General features: G+C 38.3%; 1 long non-coding RNA gene and 1 other non-coding gene across 2 annotated transcripts; one reads left to right on the forward strand and one right to left on the reverse strand.

Annotated features, from left to right (window-relative positions):
- Nucleotides 1–22,279: 22,279 nt before the first annotated feature.
- On the forward strand, nt 22,280–22,351 carry TRNAQ-CUG (transfer RNA glutamine (anticodon CUG)). Its single transcript has one exon. It is a non-coding gene; the product is annotated as a tRNA-Gln (tRNA).
- A 1,594-nt stretch (nt 22,352–23,945) lies between these two features.
- On the reverse strand, nt 23,946–26,500 carry LOC127085051 (uncharacterized). The gene is made up of 2 exons (XR_007788905.1): nt 26,242–26,500; nt 23,946–24,570 (listed from the first exon to the last, which is right to left on the reverse strand). It is a non-coding gene; the product is annotated as an uncharacterized LOC127085051 (long non-coding RNA).
- Between the last annotated feature and the right edge of the window lie 1,025 nt (nt 26,501–27,525).

The raw sequence follows: 27,525 nt of genomic DNA on the forward strand, positions 1-27,525 counted from the left end.
GACCTTAGTTTACCAAACCCATCTTGGCCTATTTTTAGGACCGTAGTGCGGAGGTCGTTCAGATGTCAGTTCTGATACGATTGTTACGCGATACTACACTCATAAGAGTTTCTCTTGAGAATATTCTTGGAATACGAGTATTCGTTCCTCCGATAATATTCGAGAGATGGAACGATGATTATGGGAACCTCTGATAGAACATGTCTGGCAGGTTTAAACCCTAGTACACTCCCTTTGGGTGGTTCTTAACCAAGACTCCATGCTCGTGACTCTCAGCAAACCCGTGATTCGTGGTTGAGTCGTTCAAACATTGTTAATATTAATGGAACCCGGATCAGGTGTAAAACCTAAAATCCACCAAAGCGGCTGGTTGATATTAAGGATGTTCGAGCCGGTTCATGTACCGTTAATATCAATGGAACTTGGGTGTCGATAAGGTGAAAACCTAAATCCACCAAAATGGATGATTGATATTAGGGATACACTGAGCTTTCCCACGACCTTTGTTTGGTGTGCCTTGCTTGATCCTTGAGTGTGTTTGTTGCATTCATGCATTCACGCATTCATCCGCATTCATGTCATCAGAAAAAGAAAATTTTCAAGGAACTTAAAGGGTTTATTTGCAAAATTTTCAGACATGGAAAGACCAAAAAGACATACAAAGAAGTACAGCTTCAAACAGCCCGATGTAAAAGAGTTAAGGAATCTGACATCATATGTATTAGATCCCTTGGGTTTCAAAGCTCGCTATGGGAAGCTTCTGCCTCTGCTCACCACTCAGGTTGACGAAGGATTGATGAGTACTCTGGCTCAGTTCTACGATCCGTTGCATCATTGCTTCTTATTTCCGGACTTTCAGTTGCTGCCAACTTTGGAGGAATATTCTCATCTCATTGGGATTCCGATTCTGGATCAAGTGTCGTTCAGTGGCCTAGAGAGTATTCCATCTGCTCGAGAGATTGCTAGCTTGTTGCATGTAGATGAAGATCTGATTAGAGCTAATCTGACTACCAAAGGCGGAATTCAGGGTTTTCCTTCCGAGTTCCTCATTGCCCAAGCTACCTTCTATGGGAAGGCCATGAGTGAGGATGCCTTTGAGGCTCTATTTGTGCTACTCATCTATGGATTGGTGTTGTTTCCCAACTTCGACAAGTTCGTGGACATGAACGCTATTAGGATCTTCTCAGTTCTTAATCCAGTTCCGACTTTGTTGGGCGATGCTTATGTCTCTTTGCACCTAAGGAATATGAAGGGTGGAGGAGTTATTGTCTGCTGTTTACCCCTGTTGTACAAGTGGTTTATTTCTCACTTGCCGCAGACAGTTGCTTTCAAGGAGAACAAGGGATGTCTACGGTGGTCTCAGAGACTCATGTCTCTCACCAATGATGATATCACCTGGTATGATCGCGTGTATGATACCGTCCAGATCATCGATTATTGTGGTGAATTCCCTAATGTGCCTCTTCTTGGTACATGTGGTGGGATTACCTACAATCCTATTCTCGCACGTCGTCAGCTTGGGTTCCCCCTAAAGGATAAACCTAATAGCATTCTGTTAGAAGGTGTGTTTTTTCAGGAGGGTAAAGATCCCCAAGGCCTGAAAGCCAGATTTGTCCGTGCTTGGCGCAGTATTCACAAGAAGAGTAGGAACGAGTTGGGTCCAAAGAACTGTATTGCTTTGGAGCCATACACCTCTTGGGTCAGACAGAGAGCTGCCACCTACCTGATGCCATATGATCATCCGAGACCTACACCGTTGGATGTGGCTGGGCCTTCAACCCTCCCTACCCAACGTGTAGAGGAGTTGAGAGAAGAAGACCTTTCGCGTGCTTGGATCCGTGAGAGAGAGGAATTGCTGCAGCAGCTCAAGGAGAAGGATGCTATGATTGAATTTCTCGAGCACCGAGTGATCGACGATCCGAACGACACTTGGACTTCTCTGCTTCCTCAGTCTTCCAAATTCTGGAAGAGGAGGTATGATCGACTTGCAAAGGAGAAAGCTGATATGGAGGCTGCCTATGAGAGAGAGATCAAGAAGTTGTGCACTTCTCGTCTTCCAGCATCCCGAGCTTCTAGGGATCCATAGGATGTCATTTACCTTTTCTCTTTGTAATGAATTAAAAATGCTGTATTTCTTTGTCTCAATATATTTGAATGAAATATTTTCCATGAGCAATTAAAATGTTTAAATATTCAAAATATTGCAAATAATACCCTAAGGGTTCCTTGAAAACAAAGCATTTGCACAAGCATTTCATGCATCATTTTTGCATAAACAGGTACCCCTTTGTTTCTGGTCTTCTTGTCCTAACCTGTGTTCTTCATTTATTTGGAAGACAAGCTGACTCACCGGTATTATACGCGGGTCAATTCAGCAAGGGTCATGGAGCAATTGGAACAAGAGAATCGAGAATTGAAGGAAGAGGTCGCCAGACTTGGCGCTTTGATGGAGCAACTCCTCGCTGCTCAGAATCAGCCTGCTCAACAGCCAGCAACTCCTATTCAGAGGACGGTTATTTCTGAAATAGCTACTTCGACTGTGCCAGTCAGTGCTCATGTGCCCAATGCCATGCCTCCCGGTTTTCCTTGGGGGATGCCTCCAGGTTTTATGCCTGATCTGCCAGCTCCAACATTTGCTCAAATGCCGGCATCTAGCCCGGTCCCTGTTCCCGCTCCTCCTGTCGTGCATACCATGCCTAGGGTAGACGACACCATTTATCACTCTGAGCCATCTGAGGGCTCAGACGTTCATGAAAAGATGGATGCCATGAACGATCAATTCCTTGAGCTGAGGAAGGAATTGAGGACTCTTCGAGGCAAAGATCTATTCGGCAAGTCTGCAGCCGAACTATGCCTAGTTCCCGGTGTCAAGATACCGATCAAATTCAAGGTCCCGGACTTTGAAAAATACAAGGGGAACACCTGTCCACTTGCTCACCTGGTCATGTACGCCAGGAAGATGTCAACACAGACTGATAATGATCAACTCCTGATTCATTATTTCCAAGATAGTCTGTCTGGTGCCGCGCTTAGATGGTACATGAGCCTGGACAGTGTCAACATCCGATCTTTCAATGACCTTGGCGAAGCTTTCGTCAAGCAATATAAGTACAACGTCGATATGGCGCCTGACCGAGATCAACTCAGGTCCATGTCGCAGAAAGACAAAGAGTCGTTCAAGGAGTACGCCCAGAGATGGCGAGAGCTGGCAGCTCAGATCACTCCACCGCTGGAAGAGAAGGAAATGACCAAGATCTTTCTGAAGACTCTTGGCTCATTTTATTATGAGCGGATGGTAGCAAGCGCTCCCTCTGATTTCACCGAGATGGTGAACATGGGGATGCGTCTTGAAGAAGGTGTCCGTGAAGGACGGTTGGCCAAAGATGATGGTTCTTCCTCTAAACGATATGGGGCGTTTAAGAGGAAAGAAGGAGAAGCGCATGCCGTGCAGTCTCAGCCAAAACATAGAAGACCCTCTGTTCAGAGGAAGCCTGCACGACATTCCAGTCATCAGCACCAGGTGGCTCATGTAGCACATGTTTTCAAGGACAATACTCCTCAACATCAGCAATATCAACAATCGCCGTACCATCAGCAACAATCTCGTCCACAGCAACAGGCTTACCAGCCTCGTGGGAGTACGAGTAATCAAGCAAACATGGGTTATGAAAGGAAGAAGATCAGTTTTGATCCGATTCCTATGTCTTATGCGGAGTTATATCCCTCTCTAATAGAGCGGAAGTTGGTTTCTCCGAGAGATCCTCCGGCTATACCGGTCAACCCTCAGTGGTGGTATAAGCCTGATCTGCACTGTGTCTATCACTCTGGTGCTCCGGGCCATGACATAGAAAATTGCTTCCAGCTGAAGACTAAGGTGCAAGACCTTATGAGAAGTGGAATCCTGAGTTTTGAGGACTCGAGCCCGAACGTCACCAAGAACCCATTGCCGTCGCATGGGAAATCTGTGAACATGATTCAGGAGTGCCTTGGGAAGTACAAGGTTAAGTATGTCAGCCATATCAGGCAGTCGTTGGTTGATTTACATAAGATGCTGTGTCAGTACAGCTATTTGGAGCATAACCACGACAAGTGCCGCGTCTGTTCAGTTAATCGCTTGGGTTGCGACCGGGTCCGCAAAGAGCTTCAACAGTTGTTGAATGAGGGTACCATTGAGATTCTCCAGAATCGCAATGTTGATATAGCTGAACCTGAAGTGAATGTCATTTCACCAGTGTTCAAGCTGCCCGAGCCCGTTGTTATTCGCTACAATAGCAACAAGCCCAAGGCTTCCCCTTCTTTGGTGATTAAACCTGCAGGCCCTGTGCCCTATTCCTCCGATCGAGCTGTGTCATTCCGGTACAATCCTGTTGCTGTCCAGGATGGGGTAGAAGTGCCTTTGCCTTTAACTTCTGTGACCACTGTAGCTGATGTCAGTGGGTTGACCCGAAGTGGTCGTGTGTTTTCTGCGCCTGCCAAAGCTCCTGCTGTTGTTTCTGAATCTGTTGAACGTCCTGTGGGGACAGCTGTTAAAATTCAGAATCCGGCACTTGATGTTGCCAAACCATCCTCCTCCGTACAAAGGACTCCTGTTTCTTCAGTTGGCCCAAGCGGCATTGTTGATGAAGAATCTGATGAGATGCTGAGGCTCATCAGAAAGAGTGAGTATAATATTGTAGACCAGCTTCTACACACGCCCTCCAAGATTTCAATCCTTTCTTTGTTACTGAATTCAGAACCCCATAGGGAGTCTCTGCAGAAAGTCTTGGACCTGGCGTATGTTGATCACGACGTCACCCTTGAGCAGTTTGATAGTATTGTTGCAAACATCACCGCTTGCAACACTTTGAGCTTTTGTGACGCTGATCTCCCTGAGGAGGGAAGAGACCACAACATGGCCTTACATATCTCCATGAACTGCAAATCTGATGCAATGTCCAATGTGCTGGTGGACACTGGATCTTCTTTAAATGTATTGCTGAAATCCACACTCTCTCGATTGTCATATCAAGGTCCTCCTATGAGGCAGAGTGGGGTTGTTGTGAAAGCATTCGATGGGTCGCGTAAGACCGTGATTGGGGAAGTTGATCTCCCAATCAAGATAGGACCAAGTGATTTCCAAGTTACTTTTCAAGTAATGGATATCCACCCATCTTATAGCTGTCTCTTGGGCAGACCATGGATTCACGAGGCTGGCGCCGTGACATCCACCCTACACCAGAAGCTGAAATTTGTCAAGAACAAGAAACTGGTTGTAGTATGGGGAGAAAAGGCTCTCCTGGTTAGCCATCTGTCTTCTTTCTCGTACATTGACGCTGAGGATGAAGTTGGAACTCCATTCCAAGCTCTATCTACTGATGAACCAATCCAGAAGAAGTCTCCTTCATTCACTTCCTACCGTGATGTGAAGCTGGCCATTGAATGTGGTGCAGTTGCTGGATTAGGGAAAGTGCTTGAACTTAAAGATAACCGATCCCGGGCTGGCATTGGCTACTGTTCTGGGGCATGCAACGAGCAAGGTTTGTTCACAAGTGGAGGTTTCATCCAAGATGATCAACCTGAAGAGGAAGTTGCTGCTATCTTGAAAGAGGATGCAGAGGACCTGAACAATTTCATCATTCCTGGTGGTGTCTGCCACAATTGGGTCGCTGTGGATGTTCCTACAGTTATCCATAGATCAGAGTAAATTGTTCACTTTGTTTAAAACCCTTCTCCCATGCCAAAAGGAGAAGTGATGACATTGTTGGCAAAGCATATATACAATGATGTTTTCATTCAATTAATGCATTGTCAAACATTTGTTTTTCCATTTGTTTTCACTTTTTGCTTTTGCATGAAATCAGTGATCACAAAAAACCATAAAAACAAGAAAACAGCTTTTTCATCTGCATAAATGATTTGCTTGTTTAAATACAAATGCTTTTCATTATCCAGAATCATTATGCAGGGATTTCTAAACCCATTGAACATAATGATCCAACGCCATCTCCCAATCTTGAATTCTTTGTATTCGAAGCAGAAGAAGATGATGTTGAAGGGGATTCCTGATGAGATTACCCGCCTTCTTGAGCACCAAAGAAGCTCATTCAGCTGTATCATGAGAATCAGCAAAGCAGTCAAACTGGGGCATTGCAAATGCAATCAATTAAAAAAAAAAAAAAGAGAGAGAGAGGGTGAAAAAGAATGAAAAAATCAAAAATCAGGAAAAAAATTTCAAGAATTTTTCCAAAAGAAAAAAAGAAAAATCATACCCTCAAGTCCCAAGTTGACTGATGCTGAATGGATTCAGAGTCGTTATGACCAACTGAATTTGATTGAAGAGAAGCGATTGACTGCCAGGTGCCATGGTCAGTTATATCAGCAGAGAATGAAGAAAGCATTCGATAGGAAGGTCAAGCCTCGTGTGTTCCGAGGAGGTGACCTCGTGCTCAAGAAAGTTTTGTCTTTCGCGCCCGATTCCAGGGGCAAGTGGACTCCAAACTACGAGGGTCCATATGTTGTTAAGAGAGCCTTTTCAGGCGGAGCTTTGATGCTTACAACAATGGATGGGGAGGATTTCACTCGTCCTGTGAATTCAGATGCAGTCAAGAGATACTTTGCCTAAAAAAAAGTATATGCAAATGAAAAAACAGAATAGCTCGCTAAGTTGAAAACCCGAAAGGGCGGCTTAGGCAAAAATGAGCGTCTCGGTGGAAAACCCGCAAGGGTAATCCAGGCAAAAATTAGAGACTTGAAAAAAAGAGAATATTTGCATCCCGCTAGATTGAGTACCTCACCCTTGGGCAATCTAGGCAAAAATTAGGGATTTGACAAGTAACTGCATCCTGACAAGACTTTCTGGTTCATCAGTCGTCATTTTGTCAGAAGATTCTCGATTCGTCGTCAACTGAAGCTTCGGATACATCGAGATTCAAATTGGTAGAGAAAGGATCATTATGTTCAATGTAGCCCTCTTCCAATATATATCACTGATTTCAAATTTGTACAGATCTATGGAGTCTTGCCATTTGCAGGCTACCATTCCATCAAATCAATTTGAGCTTTTTATCCAATTATTTGCACTCTTATTTGTTTCAATTCAACAAATGTTTTGCATGTTTTAAATTGATAAAATATCATTGTTTTAAACGAATCAAATTTTTCAAAATTGTTGTTTTAAACAAAGTGAACATTCACAAGATTGAAAGGATACTCAAGAATATCTCAGTGCTCTCCCGAGGGTGGCATGATTTCCAACAGGTAAGACATTTGTTCATATTCCTGGTTTGGTTGTATCTTCTTTCTTCAGATCCTTGTTGAGGTTGTTCCTCAGACAGATTTGTTGTTGGGGTTGTTCCCCAGTATAGTCGTAAGCAGAGTGTTGTGGAAGACTTCGTTTTTTCTCCAGCAGCAATCTTCCCTAGCATGGGTGCTTTTTCTTGTAGAAGTTTCGGCGGTTAATGGTTTGTCATCTTGGTGCCCTGTCACTTTCTCCAGCGGAACGACATTCCCAGATCTTATTTGTCTCCTCAACACAGTCACGAGTAGAGTTGTTGTTGATATCCCCATCGGATTCGCGAGCAGAGTTGTTGTCACTCTTCCCAGTGCAGTTGCCAGTGGAGTTGCCCGTTTCCTCAGCACGATCGCTTTCCTTTTTGAAGGTTTGGTAAGTCAGCGGTTTGATACCCGGTACTTTACCTTTTCCCTGGCGAAGTCGTCTGCGGAATTGTTGATATCTCTCCATCAGAGTTTGTTCTCCTCAACAGAGCAGGATTTATTTTCCTATTCAGTGGTTGATTTGGGTTGACATCCCAGTATTTCAACCATCTTTTCCTCAGCATAGTCTGCAGAGTGTTTATTGTGGCAGTTTTGCCTGTTGAATACTCTTTCAATCCCCAACATGGTCGGATGATGGCTCTAGCATCCCGAGAACGGATTAATTTCCTGACTGTTTGTGATCCCCAGTAGAGTGGCTTATATTGCAGAATCTACTCGTCGTGATCAGTTTGCTATGTGTATTCTCCCCAATTGGAGTGGTTCGTTGCAGAATCTACTTGTTTGATCTGTCTTCCCTCAGTGGTTTGTTCCCCAAGAGGGTAGCCGACAGTTTTCCCCAGTAGAGTTGCTTATGCAGTTAGATTCTATTTGGATGATATCATTCTCCCTCAGTGGGTTGTTCCCCAGCGGAGTTGTGTGGAGTTGCTTCTACAGCAGTTTGTGTTTGTGCAACGCACTCTTTTGTTTCTCAGTTAACACTGGGATCCCCTGCAGATACTTTGGGACTTCTCTTGTTCCCCTACAGATTTGTCTTGGTGGCTCTTCTGCCCGTTGTGACTTTCTGTACCCTGATTGGGTTGTTTCCTGATATCTCTGATTCTCTGCTTCTTCAGCAGTACTCGCAGATCTTTGCTTTGCAGCATGTAGATCTCCGCAGATTGGCTCTCCAGTTGGTTTTTCCCCTGGAAGTATAATACCGGGCGTTTAGTTCCTGGACCTGTTGTGTTAGAATTGTCTGTTTTGTCAGCATTCATCAAACATAAATCACGCATATTCATGCATATTCATAAACATTCAGATATTCATGTTGCATTTCTTGCCATATATCCTTTGTTTGTTGTTCCCTGCTTTTGGGTGATACAGATCTCTTTACAGATCCTCCCCAAGCAGATGTCGGGTGTTTAAAATCTCTCCATATAGAGTCAACCCCATAAGCAGAAACGTTGCCTTTCCTTCTGCAGTTCCCCACTGAGATATATCCTCGTGGATGACGGTTTCTTCCGTTTCCTCCCAACACATATATTGGGATGGATTTTCCTATTTGAGTTACATCCTCATTAGGACATGTCTTGATTCAGTCTGTCTTTTCGGATTATTCCCGAATTGGCTATTTGTCAAATGTCTTGTGCTTCCCAGTGGGTTGCTCCCTAGCGGAATTCTTTGGGCCTCTACCCTCATACCGGTAGTTATAAGTCCTATTTTTCCTGGCTTTCTTGACAGAATTTGTGGTTATACACCTTTTATTCCCCAGCCAGAGTTGTTGGTTTTCTACCTACTACCCGGTAGTTGTAAATCCTATTTTCCTGCTCTCCAGCAGTTTGTGGTTTGTTATAAACCCTATTTTGGTTTCCCGTGCGGATTTGTGATTTGTTCTATCCCCACGCAGAGTTGTTGGTCTTCTACCCCGTATTCGGTAGATGTAAACCCTAAATTTGTGGCTCTCTCCATCTAGTTCTTGATGCTGAGTTTCCTTTGCTCGGATGAGTTGCTCAGATCAGCACTTATATCCCTAGCAAGTCTGTTGTGGATAATTGCCGTATGCTAGCAATTTTATCCCCAGCGGGTCCTTTCACCTTTTGTCAGTGATTGTGTTCCCCAGATCATTGATTCTCACCAGTGAATCCTCAGCGAGTCTTCTGTCATTTACCCTTTTGTTGGTAATGTTTGTTGTTCCTTTTGATTGGTCATCCTTATATACCTAGTTTGGTATCCCGATGCCTTTCTTTTCGGTTGATTTATCCTTTATTAACCCAGTAACCGGTTGTGGATAATCTTCCATGCGAGTATATTATTCACGGTCTGCCGGTAATGAATAATATATCTCATGCACTCTTCAGTCGAAGCCTTTGTGTTTTCTTTGTTGAGTAAGATTCGTTATTTCCCTTTGTGGAATCGAATATTTCTTTGTTGTCGGATAATTGTCGGATGCTTGCAATTTATCCCTTTGAGTTGTCTTTCGTTTACCCGAATGCTTGGTATCGATTGTCTCTCTCTGTTTTGGATAGTCACCTATTATATACTTCGGTATCTCTGGTGTCTTTTCCTTTCGAGGATATTATTCACGGTCTGCCGGTAATGAATAATATATCTCATGCGCTCTTTAGTTGGAATCCTTTGTTGATTTTTCCCAGCTGAGCAAGATTCGCATTCTTTGTAGAATCGAATAGCCATCCTTTAACCAGTTTGTGTTCTGGATGATGAGTGTGTTTGGCATATATACCAACTCACGTTTTCGGTAGATCACCTATTATATACCCAGTAACCGGTATCTCTGGTGTTCATTACCATGCGAGTTTATTATCTACGTTCTGACGGTAATAGATAATATATCTCATGCGAGTTTCTTATCCACGGTCTGCCGGTAATGGATATTATATCTCGTTCGCTCTTTGGGTTTGTGTCCCCATTCGAGTAAGATTCGTTTTCCCGTTGTGGAATCGAATGTCCATCCTATAAACAAGTCTGTTGTTCTAGCTTTCTTCAGGGTGATGAGTGTCTTGGAACACAAACCAATTCACGATTTCGGATTTTATCCTATAAACAACCTACAACCCGGTTCAGGATAATCTTCCTTTGTGAGGTTATTATCTACGTTCTGACGGTAATGGATATTATGTCTCTTTCGCTCTTGGGTCAATCTTTTGATTGTTTTCTCCGCAGAGTAAGATTCGTATTCCTTGTGGAATCGAATATCCATCCTATAAACAAGTCTGCTGTTCTAGCTTTCTTCAGGGTGATGAGTGTTTTGGAACACAAACCAATTCACGATTTCGGATTTTATCCTATAAACAACCTACAACCCGGTTCAGGATAATTTTCCTTTGTGAGTATTCTATCCACGTTCTGACGGTAATGGATATTATATCTCGTTCGCTCTTGGGTCAATCTTTTGATTGTTTTCTCCGCAGAGTAAGATTCGTATTCCTTGTGGAATCGAATATCCATCCTATAAACAAGTCTGCTGTTCTAGCTTTCTTCAGGGTGATGAGTGTTTTGGAACACAAACCAATTCACGATTTCGGATTTTATCCTATAAACAACCTACAACCCGGTTCAGGATAATTTTCCTTTGTGAGTATTCTATCCACGTTCTGACGGTAATGGATATTATATCTCGTTCACTCTTGGGTCAATCTTTTGATTGTTTTCTCCGCAGAGTAAGATTCGTATTCCTTGCGGAATCGAATGTCCATCCTATAAACAAGTCTGCTATTCTAGCTTTCTTCAGGGTGATGAGTGTTTTGGAACACAAACCAATTCACGATTTCGGATTTTATCCTATAAACAACCTACAACCCGGTTCAGGATAACTTTCCATGCGAGTACATTATCTACGTTTTGACGGCTATAGATAATATATCTCATGCACTCTCTTGTCGAACACTTTGTTTGTTTCCCCAACTGAGTAAGATTTGCATTCTTTACAGAATCAAATATCCATCCTATAAACAAGTTTGCTTTCGCTCTCTTCAGGATGATGAGTGTTTTGGAACACACACCAATTCACGTCTTTGGTCGGTCACCTGTTACATACCTACAACCCGGTATCCTTGGTGTTCCTTCCTGAGTTTGTTACCCTTATACCGGTAACATCTCATTTGTTTGGTGCTTCCTCAGTGAAGTTTTCCTTTTGCTTCTCCCCCAGGAGTCAGCTTGTGTCTCTCCAATGGATTTATTTTCCTTTGGAATTTTCTTTTCCCCGGTGTGAGTCCTTCACTCCCCAGTGAGGTCTCCAGTCTGATTTTTGTTTCTCTAATCAGAGTCGTGTCTTGTTCACGCTGTGTCAGTTTTGTCTATCCCCAACTAGAGTCTTGTTAGAGTCTCTGTTCCTGGTGAGTGTATTACTCCGATGGATCGTCTTTTCTTCTGTGTGAATCATATTCCCCGCAGAATTTGTGTCTTTTGCATGCATACATTTGCATCATGAGGTCTCTTAGGGACCAAAATTTGTCTCATTACTGTTATTTAAGCCCATTCTACCGCGTCGAGATGAAGATTTCTAAACTTCACTTCTCCGGCTAGAATGACCTTAAATAGGGGCATCTGTAAGACCTCAATTTTGGCCCTAAGATCCCTCATGGCCCATATCATATCATATCATGGCCTCAAGGATCATTGCATGCCCTAGCTTCCCTCCTAGTGGGTAGGTTGCTTTGTGAGTGTGGTTCTTGATCACCAAGCATGTCTTGCATTTGTATATCATTGCTTTTCATATGTTTACTAACCAAAAAGTACAAAAATATTGTCATCTAACCATGTTACTTGCAGCTGAAGCAATCATCAGCCAATTAGGTCAAAATCAGTCAAAGTCAGTCATTGCAGTGGATGGTGGCCATTCTTGCAGAATTTGGGCACCATGATCAATAATCAAGAGTTCATATAACTTGGGACATCATTTGGAATCAAGATCTCAAGGAATTAGGGTTTGGAATTCATCAGAAGGTGCTTCAGTCAAGCAAAACCCTAGAAAAGTCAAACTTGGTCAACTGTGGATTTAATCAGTGATTTGATGATGGGATTTGGTATGAGAGGTCTCATTCATGCCTATACAAGCTTCATATATCATGTCAAGCATCCACAGTGAAGAAAATAAAGTCAAACAGAAAATTTCCCAAAATAGAAACTTGACCTGTAATTCAAATTTGCCAAAAATGGAAACTTCTTGATCCTAATCTTACATCATGATACAAGCTTCAAATGAATTTTTGCCCAACATGAAAGTTGAAGATCTTGTTCTCCCATTTCCAAAAACTCCAAGAACACTCAATTCCCATGTATGGTTTGCAAGATATGATCAAATCATTTTCAAAAATTTGTGAACTTCAAAAGGCCATATCTCTCAAACCATTTGGCCAAATTTGGTGAGGTTTTTTCCAACAAGTCATATTTAACCTCCTCTTTCCAAAAATGTCATCCTCATTCACCAAAACTTCACCATTCAAAATGGCCTTTTTGGACTTGCATTATTTAATTTCAAGTGAAGTTAAAATTTGACTTTTCCAAATATTGATTTTTAAGCATTTTGGCCAATTGGAAACATTTTGAAATGTTATTTGAAGCATGCTTGAGGCCCAAACTCGGGCAGAACACACACCCTCCTTGCCACTTGGTGAAATTTAGCAAAATGGCAAAATTGGTTCATTTAAGCTAATGTTGATTAACACTTGATTATGCAACCTTAAACAGAAGTATATAACCTCATTTTCTGCCATTTTCCAACCCTAGAAGCAGCAGCCTCATTACACACAGAAAACTCTCTTCTCTCAAAAACCTCATTTTCACATCTTTGAATTTTTGGCCAAAACTTCCAAAGAGCTCGAGCAATACTTTGTTGTTCCATCACCCATCAACTATTTGGAAGCTATTTTGGGCCTTGTTCCTCAACTGTAAGCAGAGAAAAAACCACTGTTCTATTGCAAGTTCTCTCATGGCAGATTCTGGTTCAAGCTATCTCGTGCATTCCTGAGCTGAAATAACTTCATCATCCATCATTTGAAGCTTGGAGCAACGACTGTTTTGGGCATTTGGGACCAAACCATCACTGCTCCACTCTTTTCTTCAAAATCAAGTACCATTAGTTGCTTAGTTCTTTGAACTTGCTTTGCTTTGCTTTATAGCAATTTGCATTGAGGTATAATCCCTTTTCTTCATGTAGTCTGGAAGACCTGGCCTGTTACTTGGCCAGGCAACTGTCTGAAGTCCTCCTTAAGAGGCAATGCTTGTGTGTGTTTATATTTGTCCCAAGCAGGAAAAGTCCTTCAAATAAGGCAATTGGTAGATCAAAGAGATATGTAGCCTATCTCCTACTATTCTGTGAGTCTTCTCCTTGCTCCCATTACATGGTTGTAGCATTGAGATCCAAACCCAAGATCCATCGAGTCAATAATTTGTGGAGAGAGTTCCTACTTTCTGAACTCCCACACCTTCTGATATTCAATGCTCTCCCTGACCAGGGATAAGAGCAATGAGGCACACCCCTCATCTCCTTTCATCTGCTTCACCTTAGCCCCTCAATGGCAAGGTTAAGAGCACCTGTGACCCTATTCCAGTTGGCTTCAATGCCTAACCCTTTTGTCTGAGCCTCCTTGTGTGGTTATAGTGTGTGCTGAATGCTTTCATTGATTGATTGTTGTTTCATATGCACATGTTTGTATGCTCTATGCAGTCATCATCATTAATTGCTCATCAATGCATAATCATCTCATTTGTCTTCGTGACATTATCATTGTTGTTTACCCATTGAGGACAATTGTAAGACCATCCATTGGCCATTGCTCCTATGATATGGAAGTGAGTATAAGACCATCACATTGGCCACTCATCTTATCTTTGCTTGATGCATTTGTTTGATTGTATGTGAGGATGCAATTATAAGTCCCTGTAAGTTGGCATTTGTTTTCCTATGATCATATGTTCCTTTGTTTGTTTGTATGTGAGGATGCAATTATAAGTCCCTGTAAGTTGGCATTTGTATTCCTAGGACCATACTGTGGAGGTTAGAGTAAGCCCAGATAGATTGGCATCTGACGTCCATGTTTTGCTTTTCTTTGTTTATGTGAGGATGCAATTATAAGTCCCTGTAAGTTGGCATTTGTATTCCTAGGACCATACTGTGGAGGTTAGGGTAAGCCCAGACAGATTGGCATCTGACATCCATGTTTTGTTTTTTCTTTGTTTATGTGAGGATGCAATTGTAAGTCCCTGCAAGTTGGCATTTGTATTCCTAGGATCATATGTTGGATATTGGTATAAGTCCAGACAGATTGGCATCCGGTATCCAAGTTTCTTTTTGTTAGGAGATTAGTGTAAGTCCATTGAGTGGCCTCTGATATCCATTTCTGTTTTAGGAGATTGGTATAAGCCCAGTGATTGGCATCCGATATCCGCTTTTGTTTGTGAGATTGGAGTAAGACCATTGAGTGGCATCCGGTATCATTTGCTTGCTTACATTATTATTCATTGCCCATTCCAAAGGACACACTTGAATCATCTCCTATATGATTTCAAGAGGTGAACTTTCTAAGAAGTTTTACAATCCATCTTCATCCATTCATCCCCATTATGTCCTAAACCTTTTCACACTTTGATTTCAAATTTGACATAGATATTGTGCAAACATCTTCATGTTTTCAAATTAAAAACCTGGACCCAAGTCCTTGACTTTTTTCAAACTCCATTTCATAATACTTCTTTTGAATCAATCATAACCATACTTTGACCCTACTTTCATAATCACAATCAATTAACTTCACCCATTCACTTGTTTTGGCTTTGTCCATTGTTAAATCTTTTCATGCATTAGCCATAGGTTTCAATTATCATTGTGGTTGATGTAAACCTCACCTTATCCTTAGTGAGTCGACTATAAGACTTCCGTACTGAAAACAGGGCTAACCCCTCTAGTACGTCGAAGCTATCCTCGCATGGTGGATGTTGGTCTTGGTCGAGTTTTCTCCCATTGATAATGAAGAGCCTCAGTGCTATTGTTTAAAATTGAATCCACCAACTTTTGGAAATCTTTTAGCCGAACTACGGCGTTTTGATCCTTACCTTTGATGGAAGGTACGTAGGCAACGGGTTCATCCGTTCAAACCCAATAAAAATTGTATATTCTTTTCTCATCATCCCAATCATGTTTGCACAATGTTTATGTCAAAACAAATAACAATTTTATACAACAAGTGTGAAAAGGGCTCCCTAGGAGTACCTAGGACGTAGTGGGTGCCTAACACCTTCCCATTGCGTAATTTACCCCTTACCCAGACTCTCTGATCTTTTTATTAGTTTTCTACGTGTAAAACTTCTTAGGCTTTTGTTCGCTTTTTAGCCAGTCCTTTGGATAAATAAAAGTGCGGTGGCGACTCGAAATTCATTGTATGCTTTGCTTATGATTTAATCGATAGATCATATAGCGACGAATACACCGCTACAGTGACGTATCCTTCCTGACCTACGCTGGTCTTGTTCTACTTGAGCAGGTTGCTCTTACACAACTACTTGTGTTTCCTGCTCCAATTCCTCCATAAGGTGCGATGGGATAATTGTAATATCCAACTGCTAAAACAATGGGTCAAACTTAACTAAACAAATTATGATGATATTATATATGTTTGCTTTCCAAGTTTTAGCACTCATCAAGACTAGTATCGGATAATGTAGGTTTCGCCAAAGCGAGGTGCATGTTCTATATTAGTAAGGTGCGATGGGATAATTGTAATATCCAACTGCTAAGACAATGGGTCAAACTTAATTATAATAATATCATATATGTTTTAGAAGCAAGAGTTGGGAATAATCCATATGATGGATTGGAATAAGGAGTTATTCACCCAACTGAAATTTTCGAGAGTTGTATGAGATACAACTGGAAGGAGTTCCTACCTAAATAACCCCAACTGACATTGTTTTGCATGAACACAACCCTTGCGTAGTCACAAAACAGGAACCCCAAAATTTTGACTCTGGGAGTGTGACGACCGTCACAGGCAATGTGAGTGTGACGACCGTCATGGGCGTGTTACGACCGTCACGCATCCAGTTTGTTACGCCTGTTACGCTCGTCACACGAGCTTCACGCGGCCAAACTAATAGGACTTTGAAACAGTCTACGGACCTCTTCCAAAAAGCCCTAAATTCACAACTCCTTGACGGCACAACCCTTACGCCGTCACCAACCCTAATGCGCCAATTTCAGACCGTCAAACACACCTCGATTGTTATTTCAGTATGATTGATCAACAGGTCATTGCTTCACCATACTAATGTCGGATTCCGAAGCAAATGACCATTGATCGCTCAAAGGAAAACAATCATTTAGTGTTCGAATGAACGAAACAGAAACAGTATATCACATATACCGTATTTTGCATTAGGATTACTTATATCATATATAAGTTGATCAGTCTCAATTGCGTAACCTATGGACGATCGATGTATCGCTGCTTCACCATACTAATGTCGGATTCTGAAGCATAGTCAACATCAATCATCCAACTCGTACACTCATGATGCCAAATTTAATTACCCGTTTAATTAATTGATTCATTCTGTCTTTTAATCATATTAATACAGAAATTAAACACCTATCCGATTCATGGTTTCGTAAGTGGGTCTGATACCACTGAAGGAGAATTGCGGTCCAAAACGCAGCGGAAATAAAAATTTCTCCTTTAGAGATCCTTACGAATGGTCATGATCAGTGATAGAATATTTACCTCTTGTGACGGTTGAAACCTTTGGTGCAGATCTCTTGTGACGATCAAAACCTTTGATGCAAATCCACGAAGCGATCACGAACGTTGAACGATGACAACGTCTCTACTCAGTCCACACGAACGGGTTCCTTCAATCTCAGTGCTAGCTGGTACGAATGAAGGCTTTGAGTGAGAGAGAGAGAGAGTGAAAACGAAAAGAATGCAACCGCAAATTATTTTTTTTGCTTCTGCACAAGGGTTCTATTTATAGAACCACTTGTGTGGGCTTCAAGCTAAAAGCCCACTTAAGTGTATTTTGGCCCATATCTTATAATATGCCCAAAATCACTTAAGCTCATGGTACCTTACCATATTTCGTATTCTACTCAAGTACATCGTACCTTACGATGCTCTATAACTCACTTAAAGGGCACCGTACCTTACGGTATTCCTTAGTTACTCTATCTCTCATCAATCCGTCCTTTGTGTGTGACCCTGTAGGTTTTCGTGACGTTGGCAATTATATTAAATCACGCATTTAACATAATAAACAGTGAGCGGTATCTAGCAACACATCACTGCTACCCAAGACACGAAAATGTCATGTGATCTGACAATTCCTTCTGTGATAATACTTATGTGTATAATTATCCTTTTTCCCTTATGTCTATATTGAACATAAGGCATAGACCGTGTCATCCTTGTCCAGTTCAATATTGGGCCCATAGACATTTATCCTGTTATGCAGGATGGGCAAATTCCATCTAGGTCACTCATGTCCCTCAGCATGCTTTATGGAGTACCCATCAACTGTCTTTATGGTTATCCAGTTACGGACAACGTTGGATCAGCAATAAAGCACTCGACTCTACATCTAGGATCCATAGTGGTTTCAGGTCGAAGAGAGGAATACACTATTATCACCATGAGAATAACTTATGACACCTTGCATAACTTTCTATATAGTATTCTCATAGCGGGTCAATCCGGTATAAATATTACTCCTAATATTCATACCTATGTTTAAGACTTGATAACTCTTTATCCATGATCCATGAGATGTGATCATCAGTCTACAAACATAATAGTCTTAATGCTCTAATGTTATCCCACTTCACACTAAAGCTCGACTACGGATACTTTAGGAATAGTGTCCTTATGTTTAATGTGTTCTCATGATTAAGTCACACTTAATACATTAAACGGACTATCTATTCCAGGGACTTTATTAATCAACCATAATAAAGAGAATGCCTTTTATTATTCGATACAAGTACCAAAATGTATTGGCCTCTAGGGCTTACACCAACAAATTCTAAGTGTGTTGTTGGTTTCAATTTATGAAAAATGATGCATGAATTCATATTTATATGTTTGTGTGTATGAAGGGAAGTAACAAGCAAAATATATTTGAGCCAAAAAAATTACAAGTTGTAAAATAGAACAAAATGTATTGACTCCAAATTCGAATGAGTCAATACATAAGGCTTGGGAGTCGATACATTCATTTAATGAGTCGGTACACTGAGGGCAAGAAGTTTTTCTTGAAAAAATGCTTTAGTTGGAGTCGACTCCCAACACGGGAGAGTCGACTCATACTAGTTATGTATCGACCCATAACCATAATGTATTGATATATTGAGGGCAACGCCATTTCGATTAAAAACACTTTCAGTTGGAGTCGACTCCAAACACGAATTAGTCGACTCATTCGCATTGTGTATCGACTCCTACCTCTATCTATCGATACCTTTAAGTCATAATTAATATATTTCAAAACTCATTCATTATGTATTGATACATAACTAAAATGTATCGACCTATTCACTTAGTTTCATGAAAAATCATAGTTTTTACTTGTAATGGCTTATCTAATCTGAATTTAAATGTATTACTATGATGATGCATATCTAGACATAGACAATAAGATCCAATGTACACAAAATACTAAGGACCTAGTTTTTACATCATTCAAAACATATCTAAGAGGATAGTGCACTCACACAACTGAAGATGAGAAAAACACAAGAATGGGGGGTTCAGTTGTGTTGGCTTTTCTCCTATAAACTTTTTCTTCTTCTACTTCTGATTGATCTCAATCAGGTTTTGAACACTTAGTTCAGAGTTTGACTCAAAAATACTAAGTTTGCTTCTAAAAGTCCTTATCAGATTCTGACGTAGAATCTCACTCAGAGTTGCAAAGTTGACAGCAGCTGAATGATAAGATCAAAAATAAGGAAAGTAAAAGCAAAGACACACAACAACAATCTTGGTTCCTCTTATAACTTGGGAGTAGTTCAATCCCCTTGTACTTCCAAGCTATTTTCACTATAACCAAACTGATTATAAATGCTCAAGCACCAAGCAAGAGACTTCTAATGCTAAAACACTCAAGTAAGAGACTTATAAGTTCAAGCATACAAGCAAGAGACTTCACTACTCAAACCCTCAAGTAAGCAACTTACATGCTCAAGCATACAAGCAAGAGACATCAAATTCTCAAACCCTCAAGTAAGAGACTTTTATGCTCAAGCACACAAGTAAGAGACTTTAAATGCTCAAATCCTCAAGTAAGATACTTTTATGCTCAAGCACAGAAGAAAGAGTCTTCTGACTTTATAACAAATTGTTAATAGATTTGGGTAACAACTTCACTTGATATACAATCAAAGGTGTAGACAAAATACAACTTAGAAAGACTCTAAGACTTAAGCACTTCTAAAATATACAAAGTGTTAAGAGGTCTTAAGTCTAGCTAATTTGAAAGAGTGATTTCTCCTTGAAATGTCAAGGATCAGAGTCTTGCATATTAATGTATTAGTCTTTTTCTTCTGGTCTTTCATCTCCTTATATAGAGAGAAAGAAAAGAGTTGTTAGAAGACTTTTACCAAGAAATTGGATAACCTTTGTACTTGATTGAACACATAAAGAAAACACCTTTCTAAAAGAGGGATTATTCGTTGAAGCTCAGACAACTATGAAGAGATTTTTCTTTAAGTCTTCATGTTAACAAAAGATCTCTGAGTCTATCAGAGTTTCCTCGATTGAAGATATTATACAACCTTCGGACGTTGACTTTCTTCATACTTCACTCTTCAGAGGCTGGTCTCTTCAGAGTCTGCTTCTTGGCTTCTGAGGCTTCTAAGTCTGAATCACATAGGCTGACTTTCTTCAGATGTTGACTTCTTCAGAGTATGGATCTTCCATCAGAACCAGAGTCTTCATAAGTGATCTTCAAAGTCAAAGTCTGAACTCCTATTCAAAATCCTCAAGCATATCTTCATTTGTTCTTAGTCTATAATCATGCATTCTTGAACAAATGTTAGAATATCCAGTTGTTCTTTAAATACTTTGTTATCATCAAAACCCAAGAGATATGGTATCAACCAATTTTGTTCCAACATGTTAAAAGTATTTTGAGTAATTCAAATGTTGTAACCGGTTAACATAGGGGTGTAACCGGTTAAGCAATAGCAAAAGCATTTATAGACTTAAGAACAAGGAAAAATATCGAAGTTGTAACTGGTTAACACCTGAGTGTAACTGGTTACCACTAAAAGGAGATTTATTTTAGTGTTAGTTGTAACCAGTTACTGAGTCCAAATCATTTATTAACACTTGTATAAATTCCTTGGAGACATTCTCATCTTTAGAAAATAAAAAATATTACTCCCACCTTCAATTCTCTCTCTCTCTCTCTCTCTCTCTCTCTCTCTCTCTCTCTCTCTCTCTCTCTCTCCATATTTCAATTTTCTCCATCATTGTTCACTAATCTTGTGGTTCAAAGTTCGAATATTAATACAATATAATTGACATATTTCATAGTCATTAGCATATTTGAAGCAGTCATTCGTAATGGTCGACAGATAATACTCATGATGGATTAACCAATTAATGACGATTAATTGCAGTATTAAATTGTTTGACAATTTGTATAAGTATGGGTGTAAGCGGATCAGAAAAAACCAATCAAAGAGACATTTCAAATGAAACCGAACCGAAATAAAACCAATTATTTCTGGTTCGGTTCTAAAAACTGAACTAAAGCAATGAAAACCGATATAGTTTGGTTTGATTCTCGGTTTAAGTTTTTAGGAACCGACAAACAGATGAACCAAACCAATGGATATAATTACGCTCTAAATCTTTTATTCCACCCATCATTAAGCCTAAATTTTGTATCGGTCTAACCACTCTCCATCTTTGTTTACACTTCATTCCTTTTAGCAAAACACACATCTAGAAGCAAACTCTAAAACATAGAAAGTGGAAAAGATAAGTCACAAAAGCTAGCTTTCACTGAACTGTTGCTCTCGCTGCCCACCATAACTATTATTTTCTCTACTGTGGTTCTGATATGTTATGGTCTTCTTCTTTGTTTTCAAGTTCTCTTTGTTAATTTTCACATTTCTTTTATATTGTTTTTGTTTCTTCTTCTTCAACAAAATTCCTTGTAGTTTTGTTACAAAATAGTTTTCATGTGTGTTTGAGGTGTGAAATATGTTAATTGATGTGTGTTTTATTGTGTTCTATTTATTAAGCTTTCAAATCCATTTCTAACATTTTGATGCCAAGTGTCAACTTTTATATTTGATAGTGAACTTATCTCATGATGCAATGAAATCAAGTCAGTATTTCATATGGATTAAGATAAACTATTATTTGTTTGAAAAAATAGAGGATGAAATAAAAATTACATGAAATGTATTATTTTAAATAATAATAGCATAAAATATTAAAAAAACATGATACAAATGATATATTGAAGAATGTAATGTTTAAATAAAATATTGCAAACCGATCAACCGAACCAAAACAAATCGATTAGTGATTCGGTTCTATTTTTGGAAAATATTAAAAATCGAACCAAACCAAATCGAAGGAGATATCATTGATTCAGATATTATTTGACCAAAAGACGGTCCAAACCGAACCGATTACACCCTTATGTATAAGTTTACTAGTTTTCCTTTTTTTGTGAGAGAATTATTTAATTTTTTAATTTTTTCATAAAGAAAATTTAAAAATTATAGAATAAATTAATAGAATTAGTAGTATGTTGGTAAAGAAATAACTAGTGCAATTAAGTTTAAAAGAGGTATCATAAAAGAGACAAAGTAAAAAATTTAAAAATTAAATATATTTAAGTGCAGTGATAATAATCCCTCGAAAATAAATACTTCAATTGTAGAGAGAAAGTTAAGGCCATAATTTGATAAAAGCGGTTAATGACTTATTCACTTATAAAACGTTTTTCTCTTTGGAAACATAAAAATCGTCCCATATGAAACGCATATATCAAATTGATTTATGTAAGGTAAGACTTTCACAACGGTCCCATGGTCTAGCGGTTAGGACATCAGACTCTGAATCTGGTAACCCGAGTTCAATTCTCGGTGGGACCTTTTTAATATTTGTTATGGTCTTATTATTTATTTTTACTATGTGAATACTGGTTTTGGAATTCTAAAGCATGTCAAACTGTTAGTTTTTTCTAAAACGATCAATTTGTTAAAAAATCGAATTGATATCCTTTATTTCAAAAAAATAAAAATTTAAAACTTATTTTTAATATCTTTTATTTTTATTTTTGAATCGGTTTAGTTAATTTATTATTTAGTTCGGTTTTAGAATTATATGTGCAACATAAGTCTGACTCAATAATCAAACATAGTAGTCTAATTATTTTAACTTCAGTTCGGTTCGGTTTCAGTTCAAGGATTTTTTTAAACATCCTTAATCACAACATCACCCATTTCGGTTTAGTATATTAGATATCTTGACTCTCTTTTATCTTTCGAGTTCTTTCAATGGAATACATACATATATCAGTGTTAAATAAATTTGAATTTGAATTTTATTTTAAAAGGTAGTTCAAATGATGAGGTTGTTCTCACACATATATATATTCAACAATTCTTAAATCTAGCAATGTGAAAATTGGAATCAGGTTCATGTTAGGCGTGAGGGTGAATGTTAAAGTTGTAGCTGTGTTGTTTATGATTTGTTTGGAGTCTCACACTATTTAAATTTTTAAATTGTTTGATGTATAAATATGTGAGAGCAATTTCATCTTTTGAACTAATTTTTTTATAGATCTAAAGTCCATTTAATAATAATTTATATTTGACATATAAATTAACTTATAATAGATGACTTAGAAGTTTATGATTTAGTTGATAATTATAGATGATAACAAATAAACTAAACATATTAACAATTAAAATAAATAAAAATATATTTACATATTTTCAACTAAAATAATAAAGATAAAATTAAAAGAGAGAGAGAGAGAAAATTAATACATTCTAAACTTAAATGCCGCTCAAAATAGCATTTGAAAAATTATCACTTGTTTTTAGGAATGAACAATGAGCGATTACAAATTAAAAGATTAAAGGTTTAATTATACTTTTAGTCCCCAAGAGATGACCTCAAGAGCAAAAAAAATGATTTCATCATTGCATCAAAGATTAAGTTTGGAGAAGAATAAGGTGAATGAAGAAAAGCTCAAAGAGGATGAGTTGAAGATGAAAGTCATGTTTTTCAATATGCAGATGAATTTTAATATGTTATGATCTTTGTGTTGTTATTAGGTCTAGTTGTAATAAGTGTAATGAAGTAGGACTAGTTGATGTTAATAAGGATATTTTCAAAAGTATAAAGAGTATTTGTTGTACTTTCACTTGCTGTAACTTATGTTTCAAGAACTTATGAATGAAAAATTATGTTTTGGTTAATAATTGTTCCATTTGTGTTTGTTTACAAAATTGTGCCATATTTTGACTGCAATATAGCATGTTATATTTATATTAGGTAAAGTTTAAAGGTCATATTTTGATTAAAATATAATAGGTACTGAAACACCGCATAGCTATAGTTCATATTCAATATAGACCATGTTTTTACAACTATGCCATATTTGACTGTAATATAGCAGGTACAACAATATTGCATAATTATAGGTACTACATAATTAACAAAGAAACTAGTAAAACATCAATTTAACGAGGTACTTTCACATTATAACAAAATGAGGTACTTTTTCATTACAACAAAATGACATAAAGAACAATGAGGTACTTGTTCCATTACAGGCCTCTAAACAATAAAATGAAAATAAATTGAGTACTAGTTCTATTACAACAAAATGACATAAACATCAAAATGAAAGCAAAATGACCCTAAGTAAAACTAGTCTTGAGATGGTTGTGGTGTCTCTGATGAGCTTCCAATTTATGTTACAGATGCCTTTGTCTTCCGCTTCTTTCCACCCTTTGATTCACATGAGTCTAATTTATGCTTCTTTCCACCCTTTGATGTGTTTCCCTTATTCTTATTACCAACTTTTGGAATGGATCTCTCAACAGTCATCTTGCATGTGCAACTCCTTTTGTTGTGTCACATGGTACTATACTTATTATATATAACAATTGTAAGCTTCCTAGGAAGTACATGGGGATTTCTTGAATCATCATTCACCTTGTTTCTCATCTTCTTAGGTCGACCAATGGACCTTGTCAGCATTGGTGGATTGATCGGTACCTGGCCATCCAAAGGCCACCATTGTGGCCCATTTATAGGGAAGTTAATATGTGAGTAACTGTTGTTGAAGGTAGACTTCCTGCACACAAAATGTGATACACATGTCAGGACAAACTAAGCCATATGTTTAAACATAAATCAGAGACATATAGTGAATGCACAAACCTGTAATATTCAGATACATAATCTTCTTTTTTTCTTCTTGTTTTTCCATATACATGTTATGGCACCACTACAAGGGATTCTAGTTAAATCATGTTTTCTACATGCACATGTCTCCTATTTTATATTTACATAATAGGTTTCTATGTCATTAGTCACACCATAGATGGCTAATCATCATCACCATACCATGTGGGAGTCCAATTTTCTGCATGTTTTTTGTTCTTCTCAGGGACCAACCATATTCTAGGGAAAATGTCACTAGTGTAGTTATTCATTGACATCCACTTTGTGTTACTTGCATATTATGTGGAGTTCTACAATAACCATGTTCATAAAATAGACTAACAATTTTCCAAAACTGATTACCAACCCTCTTACTAATCTTCGTGTGAAGTTTGCAACCTTCCATACATTTAATTACCATCCTATTTCCATCATTTTTCTTAATGAAGACATTTTTCTTCATCTCCATTGCATAGTCTTTTAAAGTCTCTCTCACTATATCTTTGTTGTTAAACACCATACTTAATTGAAATTTTAAGCCTTCACGACTTCTATAAGCTGAAAACTTATCATGCTCCTCATCATCTCCACTTACAGGAGGAGTATGTAGTTGATCAGAGTCATAGACATCATCACCACATTCTTTTTCACCATATTCTTTTTTATCAGAATCACTCACCTTTTCACTACCTTGTAGGAATATGGTCCAATCCAAATCAATTGAATTCTCACACAATCACATTCTCCCTCACTAATATTGTCCATGTCATCTTCACTTGCAACATAGTCAGCATCACCAACCTCATCATTAACATTCACACATTCTTTTTCTACTCCTTCATCAACATTCCCACACACTTTTTACACTCCTTCATCAACATTCCTATATTCAACTTCAGCTTCACTACCAATTTCATCACCTTCATCAGATTTTGGTCCATAAGCATCATCAACATATAATTCTGCATCATAATCTTTTCCTAGGTCAGCCTCATCTACAACATCGGGGTTATCAACGGTGTTCTATAAATACATGTCTACCAACTAAAATCCATTAACATCAGTAGCAAATTTTAACACATCTTCATCACAATTTAGGGGTCTAAAGCCATGCGAAAACTATACATAAGATTCCAATTCCATAAACAATTAATATTCGTATATCCCCCATTTCTAACCAAATTTTCCAACTGCATATAGGACATATAGTTCACATCTCATTCCCAATTCATTTTAGAATTTTGTCCATTAATGTACCACTTAACATGATTGGATATTAAATGGCCCCTATGATAAATTTGTAACTAATGTGTTAACTCTAAATTAGTCTAGAATAACAATAATTGGAATAAACTAATTAGATTAAACAAATAACATCATAGGACCACTTTCAGATTAAAATAATAGCATGTATTTGGGACCATCTTCAGAATAAACAAACTTTTCAGAACCGCATGTTTCCAAAAGGGTAACATTATACAAATCCCCAAACCCTAAACCCATAAATGAAAAACGTGATAATGAAATAAGAAAAATAGAAGGAATGAATGAAAACCCTAAACCCAGAAAAAAATTCACTTACCTCCAACGATATTTCACTTCATCCTTGCTTTTCGATGACGCCTGAGGAATATCCATCGTGCCTTCTCGTTCGCAGTTCCTTCGATGCTTGAAACAAAATGGAACCAGGGAGTTAGAATGAAATGGGAACATTCAAGAAATGGATTCTAACGATATTTCACTTACCCGTAAATGGATTTGAACGATAGTTCAAAAATTAAATGAGACTTAAATGAAACAAGGGTTGAAAACATATTGGAATTAGGGCTCAAATGGAAACGTTCAAGCTTTTCAAAGTTATAAGTTATTTTAATTTTTAATTTTCCAAATTAAAATAATTTTTATTATATTTGGCAATTAAAAATTAATTATTTAAATTTAAAATAAATTGTGGACACATTTTATGATATAAATTATATATTAAATAAAATAAAGACCACAAATAAAATAACAAAACTTAGTTATAATGTAAGAAAAAGGAAACCTAAAGTTTTGTTGGTCAGTTCCTTGTAACTAATCACAATTGCCACATCAATGATGTGCTTCTTATTGCTCACTCTTACTAGGTACATGCTGGTTCTCTGTATTTTGAAGGTGAGAAAAATACACAAGAAGAGGGAGTTGAATTGTGTATGCATAAAAATATATTTCCACTTCTGATTCTGGAACATCAGATTTTTTACCATGTTTAGAGTTTGATACCAGAGTAAATATCAATAGTGAAAAGTTTTACTTCCTTTTCTTAACCTCTATTTCAGAACCTAAGGTTTAAAGCTCAGATCCTGATACAAGTAAGAGGTTGAATCATAATTGAGTTTTACTTTAGAGCTCATTTGCACAGCGGAATATAAATGCAGAAATAAATAAATAGACACGCAATATATCATGGTTCCTCTCAAACCAAGAGTAGTCAAATCCCCTTGAAGTACAAGAGATTTTAACTATAATCAGACTGATTACAATTGCTTAAACCAGTAGCTCAAGACTTCATGCTCAATCCCACAAAAAGAGACTTCTACCCATGCCCTTCAGCATGAGACTTTCTTGCCTAAACTACTCGTTCATGACTTCTTCTCAATCACCCAGATCGATACTTCCTTTCCCAAACTACTCGTTCAGGACTTCCTTGCCTTAAGCTCATGTTAAGGACTTTCTTCTCAATCACCCTGACTGAAACTTCCTACTATGCCCACAAGCATGAGACTTCAATGCATAAACATACAGTTTGAGATTTTCCCACCTTAAGCTCGTGTTAAGGAGTTTTGCTCAATCACATAGAAAGAGACTTAGTTTCCTTACTAATCAG

The sequence above is a fragment of the Lathyrus oleraceus genome, chromosome 5 (assembly GCF_024323335.1).
Source record: "Lathyrus oleraceus cultivar Zhongwan6 chromosome 5, CAAS_Psat_ZW6_1.0, whole genome shotgun sequence".
NCBI lineage: Eukaryota > Viridiplantae > Streptophyta > Magnoliopsida > Fabales > Fabaceae > Lathyrus > Lathyrus oleraceus.